Source organism: Sorex fumeus, unplaced genomic scaffold (genome assembly GCF_029834395.1).
Source record: "Sorex fumeus unplaced genomic scaffold, SorFum_2.1 ptg000002l, whole genome shotgun sequence".
Taxonomy (NCBI): domain Eukaryota; kingdom Metazoa; phylum Chordata; class Mammalia; order Eulipotyphla; family Soricidae; genus Sorex; species Sorex fumeus.
Window position 1 is genome coordinate 77,747,449 of NW_026606059.1, and position 8,384 is coordinate 77,755,832.

The window sequence follows — 8,384 nt, forward strand, 5'->3', positions numbered from 1 at the left end:
AGGCAAGCATCTTACCTGCTGGATAGGTTCTCTAGCTCTTTGTTTTTAAATAGGTACCATTCCTGGAAGTGCTGAGGGTCACCAGGACCATATCCCACAGTACAGGAGGTGGGATGTTACAGTAGTAGGGACTGAACTCAGCTTCAGGACTTTTATGTGCGAGGCATGTCTTTTACCCCTCAGCCTCCCATGGCTATTCATTCTAGAGATGAACCGCAGATCTGACAGCCAGAGATATCAAGGATCAATGAGCAGGACACAGGTGGGCCTTAGTTGCGTCTGATGTTTAGGGGATTCCAAGGGGAACCTTCGATCTATAATGAAATGCTGGTTTAAATGTCATATGTTATTTGTTTGCTCTTGGCAAACAAATTGAGAGGGAAAAACAACTCACCTGGTATTCAGAGAAAGGACTAGGTGAGTTCTAAAAGGAGCACCTAACCACTTAAGCAGGTGAGACAGCAGACAGGTCTAGACAAGAAACTTATTCCCAGAGTTTCTGGGAAGAATTTCGAATTGCCCAGCCAGGTGGGATGGGATGGGGTGATCCAGAGACAGCCCATAGTCCATAGCTATAAGCTAGATTGTTCTCAGATCCATGGGCCCCATCCCTCCATCCAGGACCTGCCGTCGGGGCAACCCCTTCACTCTAAGGCTGAATTTCTAGGGATTGGGAGTTGAACTGCCTTCTGCAGAAAGCCCTAAACTCTTCTTGACCTGCACATCTCAGCCATTGCATTGGAGAATTCTTGACCAACTTCTTAACCCAAAGTTGTAAATATAGAAGCAAATTATAGTGATGAACTGCAAAGTGCTGGGGACTTGATGTGGTGGCTATGTGTGTGTGTGTGTGTGTGTGTGTGTGTGTGCGCGCGCGCGCGCATGCATGCCTGTGTGCATGCCTGTGGGTATGTGTACTGGTGGATAGAAAGAATCTGTCACTGCCATTTCAGATGTTGTGTTGAATGCTGCCATCGTGGCTTCCTCTCCTTATGGTCACCGATATCACACCCCAGACAGGCAGGCTGGTCCTTGGGCCTCTGTGATAGATCAGCAGGCTTGAACTTTGTTTGTGGGGCTGGGAGGAGAGTTTGGGGGAAGGAACCGGAGAAAAAGATGAAAACATGGAGGGTCTCGAACAATTGGATGTGGTTGCCAACTAAAGAGAAAGTGGTTTGGGTGAGAAACCAATGGGATTTTGAACTGGGTGAACTAGGGAGGTCTTCTCCCTCTTGCTAGGTGGGCCTACCCTCCCAGTGTGTGTACGCAAGCCCAGATCCCCTGGGTACATGGAATTGAACCTACTACCTCTCCAAGCAAGATGTATCACTTGGGGGATGTTCTTTTCTAAGAAATGAAACTTTTTTTTTTGCCATATGCAGTGATGGTCATTGGGGTCCCACATTCGGGTCTGAGTTTAGGGATTACTCCTGGTAGGGCTCCAGGGACCATATGTGGTACTGGGGTTCAAACCAGGGTTACGGAACTGGGCAAGTGGCTTCACCTTTCTACTATCCCTTTGACCCAAGAAAGAATTTGGGGGCCACTCAGGGTTTACTCCTGGCTCTGTCCTCAGGAGACCATATGTGGTGTCAGGGATCCAACTGAAATCAGCCACAGGCAAGGCAAGGGTCTTATCCCCCTGTACATTCTGACCCATGATTTTCTTTTCTAAGAAATTAATTTTGGATATCACCATGTACCATTGGAATAAACCTTACATATCAGAATGCAGACACGCTTACTTTAAAGTCAACTTCAATACCAACCTTGCATCAGTTTGGTCCCCAACATGGTACAGCGCCCTGAACAGCTCTGGTTGTGGCCCCAACTAATGAAATCAATATACTTGTTCCACACCCAGAGTGAATTCCATTTGTGGCCCGTGTCCCAGCCTTTTGCAGTCTTCTCTGCATTTAGGTGCATATATAAGCATGCTCACATTTGACTCTAGCAAATATGCAACATTGCACTGTGGGCTGGGTTGCTTACATATCACTTGATCACTTGACTTCCTGTTAATCGTCAATTTGCTGGAGCGGGTGCCAGTAACATCTCCATTTGTCCCTGTTGCATGCTAGTGTAGCCCAATGTCGTCTGTTCCTTCTAGAAACACGAAGAACCTCAAACCGATCGTTCAGGGTCTTGACGAAGAAGTCTGACCATCTGGTAGGTGGACGGCCATGCGGTCTTTTGACATCCCATGGAATCCAGTCGGTAATGGCTCTAGTCCAGCAGTCGTCTCCAAATCTCATTATGTGTTCAGCCCATCTGATTTTCGATGCCTTGGCAAACGAGACAGCATCCCTGATTCTTGATTGTCGATGAAGATTGGAACTCCGGATTCTTTCTCTCATTTGAGTGAAGCATGATACTCCAAGCATAGCTCTTTTGATTCCTCTTTGGGAGATCTGAATAGCATTCTCATCCTGTTTTCATAGGGCCCAGGTCTCTGAGGCGTATGTTAATGCAGGAAGAACAGTGGAATCAAAGAGATGTGCCCGGAGCCGGAGGTTCTTCATCCTTTTAGCTATTTCTTCGACGCTCTTGAAGGCGTTCCAAGCCGCTCTCTTCTTCCTGTGCAACTCAGGTGCCAGGTCATTCGTCATGTTGACTTCTCGACCTAGGTACACATAACTGTTGCATTCGGAGATGTTTGTCCCAGTGAGAGTGAATGGAACGTCATGAACAAGACCATTTCTCATAAACACTGTCTTCGTGAGATTTAGCTGTAGTCCGACCTTTCCACACTCAAGGACTGAGTCGGCCAGCATTTGTGCTGCCTGGCTAATGTTTGGTGTTCTTAGAACGATGTCATCAGCGAAGCAGAGGTCGTTTAGTGCTGACTGTCTATCTTCACTCCCATTCCTTCCCATTCCAGTCGTCGCATGATGTTCTCAAGGGTGGCAGTGAAGAGTTTCGGTGAAATGGTATCACCCTGCCAAACCCCTCTCCTGACATCAATGATCACTTCTTTGTAGAATGGTGAGATTCTGGTAGTGAATCTGTAATTCAGCTCATGGAGGATCTTGATGTATTGAGCTTGAATGCCCTGATTGGCTAGGGCTTCAATGACCGCTTCCATCTCAACAGAATCAAAGGCCTTCTTTAAATCAATGAACATTAGACAGAGCGGCATCTTGAACTCCCGAGAAACCTTGATGAGCTTGGTTATCGTGTGGATATGGTCAATGGTGCTGAATCCTTTGCGGAACTTGGCTTGCTCACATGGTTGTCCTTCATCTAGTGTTCTGCCAATCCTATTCAGGATGACTCAAGTGAACAGCTTGTAGATGACAGACAATAGGCAGATCAGGCATTAATTGCCAACGTCGTGGATGTCTCCCTTCTTGTACAGTAGTACAATCCTACTGGTTTTCCATTGGGACGGAAACTTGCATTCAGACAGGTAGCATGTGAAGAGCCGAGCCAGCGTATTGATGAGTACTGATGGCAGGTTCTTTAGGTGTTCAGATCTGACCTTGTCTGGGTCAGGCGCTGTTTGTTTCTTTACCAACAAAATGGCGTGTCAGCTTTCGGAAGGGAGAACTTTGGGAACGTAATTGCTTACGTTATATCACTTAATCACTTAACTTCCCGTTAGTCGTCGATTTGCTCGAGCGGGCGCCAGTAACGTCTACATTTGTCCCTGTCGCGTACTAGTGTAGCCCAATGGCATCTCTTCGCTCCGGGAACATGGAGGGCCTCAAACCGATCGTTCATGATCTTGACAAAGAAGTCTGACCATCTGGTAGGTGGGCGGCCACGCGGTCTCTTGACATCCCGTGGAATCCAATCAGTAACAGCTCTAGTCCAACGGTCATCTTTAAATCTCATTACGTGACCAGCCCATCTGATTTTCGACACCTTGGCATATGAGACAGCGTCCCTGATCCTTGATCGTCGACGGATGTCAGAACTCCGGATTCGTTCTCTCATTTGAGTGAAACGTGATATTCCAAGCATAGCTCTTTCTATTCTTCTTTGGGAGACCTGAATGGCGTTCTCATCTTGTTTGCATAGGGCCCAGGTCTCTGAGGCATATGTTAATGCAGGAAGAACAGTGCAATCAAAGAGATGTGCCCGGAGCCGGAGGTTCTTCGTCCTCTTAACTATTTCTTCGACGTTCTTGAAGGCGTTCCAAGCCGCTCTCTTCCTCCTGCGCAGGTCGGGTGCCAGGTCATTTCTCATGTTGACCTCTCGACCTAGGTACACATAGCTGTTGCATTCGGAGATGGTCGTTCCATTGAGAGCGAATGGGGCGTCAGGAACAAGGCTGTTTCTCATAAACATTGTCTTCGTAAGATTCAGCTGTAGTCCTACCTTTCCACACTCACGGTCAAAGTCGGCCAGCATTTGTGCCGCTTGGCTGATGTTTGGTGTTATTAAAACAATGTCATCAGCAAAGCGGAGGTGGTGTAGTTGCCGACCATCTATCTTCACTCCCATTCCTTCCCATTCCAGTCGTCGCATGATGTTCTCGAGGGTGGCACTGAAGAGTTTCGGTGAAATGGTATCACCCTGCCGCACCCCTCTCTTGACATCAACGATCACTTCTTTGTAGAATGGTGAGATCCTGGTAGTGAATCCGCAATACAGCTCACGGAGGATCCTGATGTATTGGGCTTGAATGCCCTGATTGGCTAGGGCTTCAATGACCGCTTCCATCTCAACAGAATCAAAGGCCTTCTTTAAATCAATGAACGTTAAGCAGAGCGGCATCTTGAACTCCCGAGAAACCTCAATGAGCTTGGTTACCGTGTGGATATGGTCGATGGTGCTGAATCCTTTGCGGAACCCGGCTTGCTCGCATGGTTGTCCTTCATCTAGTGTTCTGCCAATCCTATTCAGGATGACTCGAGTGAACAGCTTGTAGATGACAGACAATAGGCAGATCGGGCGATAGTTGCCAATGTCATGGATGTCTCCCTTCTTGAACAGTAGTACGGTCCTGCTGGTTTTCCATTGGGACGGAACCTTGCATTCAGACAGGTAGCGAGTGAAGAGCCGAGCCAGTGTATTGATGAGTACTGACGGCAGGTTCTTCAGGTGTTCAGGTCTGACCTTGTCTGGGCCGGGTGCTGTTTGCTTCTTTACCAACGAAATGGCGTGTCGGATTTCGGAAGGGAGAACGTTAGGAACGACATACCCATCCTGTGGAATTTGGTATGTCGGCAAGTGGACATGGCTATCGAAGAGATTTGAGTAGAAGTCATGGATAATCTTCTCCGTTGCCGTTCTGGAGGATGTGATGGATCCATCAGGACGTCGGAGGGCAGTCATCTTGGTCTTATAGTTGGCGAAGGACAGGCGGGCGTTACGAATACTTTTCCCGGCTTCTGCCGCATCTACCAGTACTTCTGCTCTTCTCTCTTTGAGGTCTTCCTTGATCACATCTCTGCACTGCTTTGCAAGCTCGGACGTTAGCTTGCGGTTGCCGGAGGCATGCGCCAAACCACGCTGGCGAATTAGCTCAAGAGTTTTCGAAGACAGGCATTTTTTTGTGGCTATCTCTCTCTTGGTGTTCCTCGCACATTCATGGAGGTGCTGAACCAGTCGATCGTATTCCTCGTCAATGTTGTCAACAATGGCATCTTCCCATGTTGCCGCAATAGTACCAAAGAGTTCCCAGTTGGTGGTCATTCTGGGAGTTCTCTTTTTGAACTTTGCAGCCCTTTCTCCCCGCTCTGTGAAGTAGAATTTTGCACGAAGGAGACGGTGGTCCGATCCCGTTCGAAATTTTGGGACAACAGCGACATCAGTCAGGCAAAACCGTCGATTGAATATGATGTGGTCTATTTCGTTGTGGAATCGACCACCGGGAGACTCCCATGTCCATCGTTTAGATTCTGCCTTCTGGAACTGTGAGTTACCATGAATGGTCTTGGTCGACATGATGAACTCAGACAGTCTCTCACCCTGTTCGTTCCATTCTAGGCCATGGGTCCCGATGTGAAGTTCTTCAGCTGATCTTCTCGGTCCTATCTTGGCATTAAAATCACCCACAATGATCTTGTAGAAGGTGTGGTCTTTTTTATAGAACTTCTCTAGCTCCATGTAGAACTTCTCGATTTCTCTTTCATCATAATGAGATGTTGGTGCGTAGACAACGAAGATAGAAACTGCAGGCAGTGAGCCACATCTATTCAAATGTAAACGTCCGATTCAGGTTGTTAGGCATTCGAATGAATCAATGCTCTTGGCCAAGTTTGTGTTGACAAGGACACCGACGCCTCCAACACCTCTTTTATCACATGTTCCGAGGAACAACTCTTCTCCGGTGTCGAAAACGGCATGGTGAGATTCGTGCCTTCTTGTCTCAGTCAGACCAATGATGTCGTACTTGATCATTCGCGCTTGTACCATCAGGTCCTCGATGGATGCATCTGATGCTAGCGTACGTGCATTGAAAGTACAGACGATCATTTTTGTCTTCCTTCATTGTGGCAGCCTAGGTCGGCCTTGAGATTTTGTCGGCCTCTCCTTTCTCATCCTTCTCAGTGCTGCCTTGTCGGTGAAGCCTTCAGGGTCAGGTGAATGAGACCAGTTGTAGTTACTGGTTTTGGCATATCGAATACACAGCGGATAGCTTGCCAGGCTCTTCTGTGCGGGCGAAATACTCTCGGTAGCTTGCCAGTCTTTCCGAGAGGTATAGAGGCTCTTGGGGTGACCTCTAATCACCCTTGTAGGTGTTGCCATATTTGAACCCTATCAAATATGGTACGACAATTCCAGAAGATGGGTATTTAGTGTCTTATGATGTATCCGGAAAGCGTCCTGGAGTGTGGCGACGGCTGGGTAGTGGAAGTAGTGTCGAGAGTGGAAATCTGCCAGTGGGGTATTTATCTGGGTATATATGTCATCATATATATTGCACTTAGGACTTTACTTAACATGACCCGGTGTTCCTTGGAAAGGACAGCTTGAAGAGAAATGACAGATTAGGGCAGGGGTTAAAGCGCTTGCATTGAACATGGCTGACCTAACCCGATTCAGTCCGTAGCACTGTACATGGTCACTAAGCATCACCAGGAGTGATCCCTGAACACAGAGCCAGGAGGAAGCCCTGAGCACTGTGGGTTGTGGCCCCACAAACAAAACCAAGAGAGAAAGAGAAATGACACATAAGGAAAGCAAGTCCTGGAATGTGTCTGCCCCATCAATATGTGTGAAGGTTTTTTATTTTCCTTTCTCAGTTACAATGAAATGAAGTTATTCCTAGACCTACTATCTAGAAACAAAATAGGAAACATTTACTATTGTTCTGTCAGATGGGGGTGGCTTGCAAACATGATGTTCAGTAAGTAGAGTTTCACAGCTTCCTTTTTCAGGTTTAACAATGCGTTGGCAGGCTTCCACATCAGCTCATTCAGATTCCATTTTCTTCTGCCTTCTGATGTTCCTACCTCCTACATCAGTGGCTTCCTGGGCACTTGGAGGCTGGATCCCTCAGGTTTTTATGCTGCTCTGGGTCCCTATGGGGCTCCGGACTCTGCCCTGAAGGTACCCTGGTGTACCTCGGGTTCCTGCACCCTGGGAATGGTTGGGGGCTGAGGGGGGGAGTCTTGGAAGTATTCCAAAAATGACATAGGAGCTTACACTGGTCCTCCATGCAAAATAGGCAAAAAGGCGGCCCAATTCCCATTGGTCTGATAATATGCAATGCAGCCGGAGACCTGCTCTGGTCAAGCGGTGATTGGTTGGGCTTCTGTCCCGGGCGGTCCGTGCTAGCCGGTTGTTTCCCAGGCCTTCTCCATCCTCTGCATCCTCCCGTTCTGGGACTGATTTCTTGTTGCTTGCCAAAGAAAACCTGGGATCCTCTCTGGGTCTGTGGGGCAAGCCTAGGAAAAACCGAGCCCCAAGCCGTGCGACAAAGGGGCAGTGATCACAGTCCGTCGAGGAAACAGTTCTGGTTTGTTCGTACTTTTTTTCTGTTGCCTGCAGCGTGCAGCGTTGCCAACAAGGCCAGCCCTGGAAACACAGCCTGGCATTCATTCTTCTTCTCTGGGCGCCTGCATGGAGAGAGGGGGCTTTTGAGCCACTGGAGAAACCGCCAGCGCGGGCTTTCCCGAATAGTCGAATCTGTTTGCAGGCTCTGGAAGTTTCTGTTCCGCGAAAGTATGATGGATGGGACCCATCGGAAGGGAAAGGAGGGAACCATCAGGGACCCTCCTGGGCTGGGGAATTTTCCAAGGCAGCCTGTGCTCTGTCTGTGCTTGCTAGCAGAGACCCGTTCACTGATAGGCCCTGAAAGAAATAAACACACAGTGTTGAGTGAAAGGAGAGAAGGTTAGCATTCCCCTTGACAAGGATGCAAGAGGCCTGCAACACGCAGACGGTTAAGGCACTGCCACCCACTTCGTGGCATCTAACCAATGTTTTTG

The 8,384-nt window shown here is 48.3% G+C and overlaps 1 non-coding gene across 1 annotated transcript; it reads left to right on the top strand.

Moving 5' to 3' along the window:
* Positions 1 to 8,267: 8,267 nt before the first annotated feature.
* LOC130023285 (U6atac minor spliceosomal RNA) lies at positions 8,268 to 8,384 on the top strand. Its single transcript, XR_008792442.1, has one exon. It is a non-coding gene; the product is annotated as a U6atac minor spliceosomal RNA (small nuclear RNA).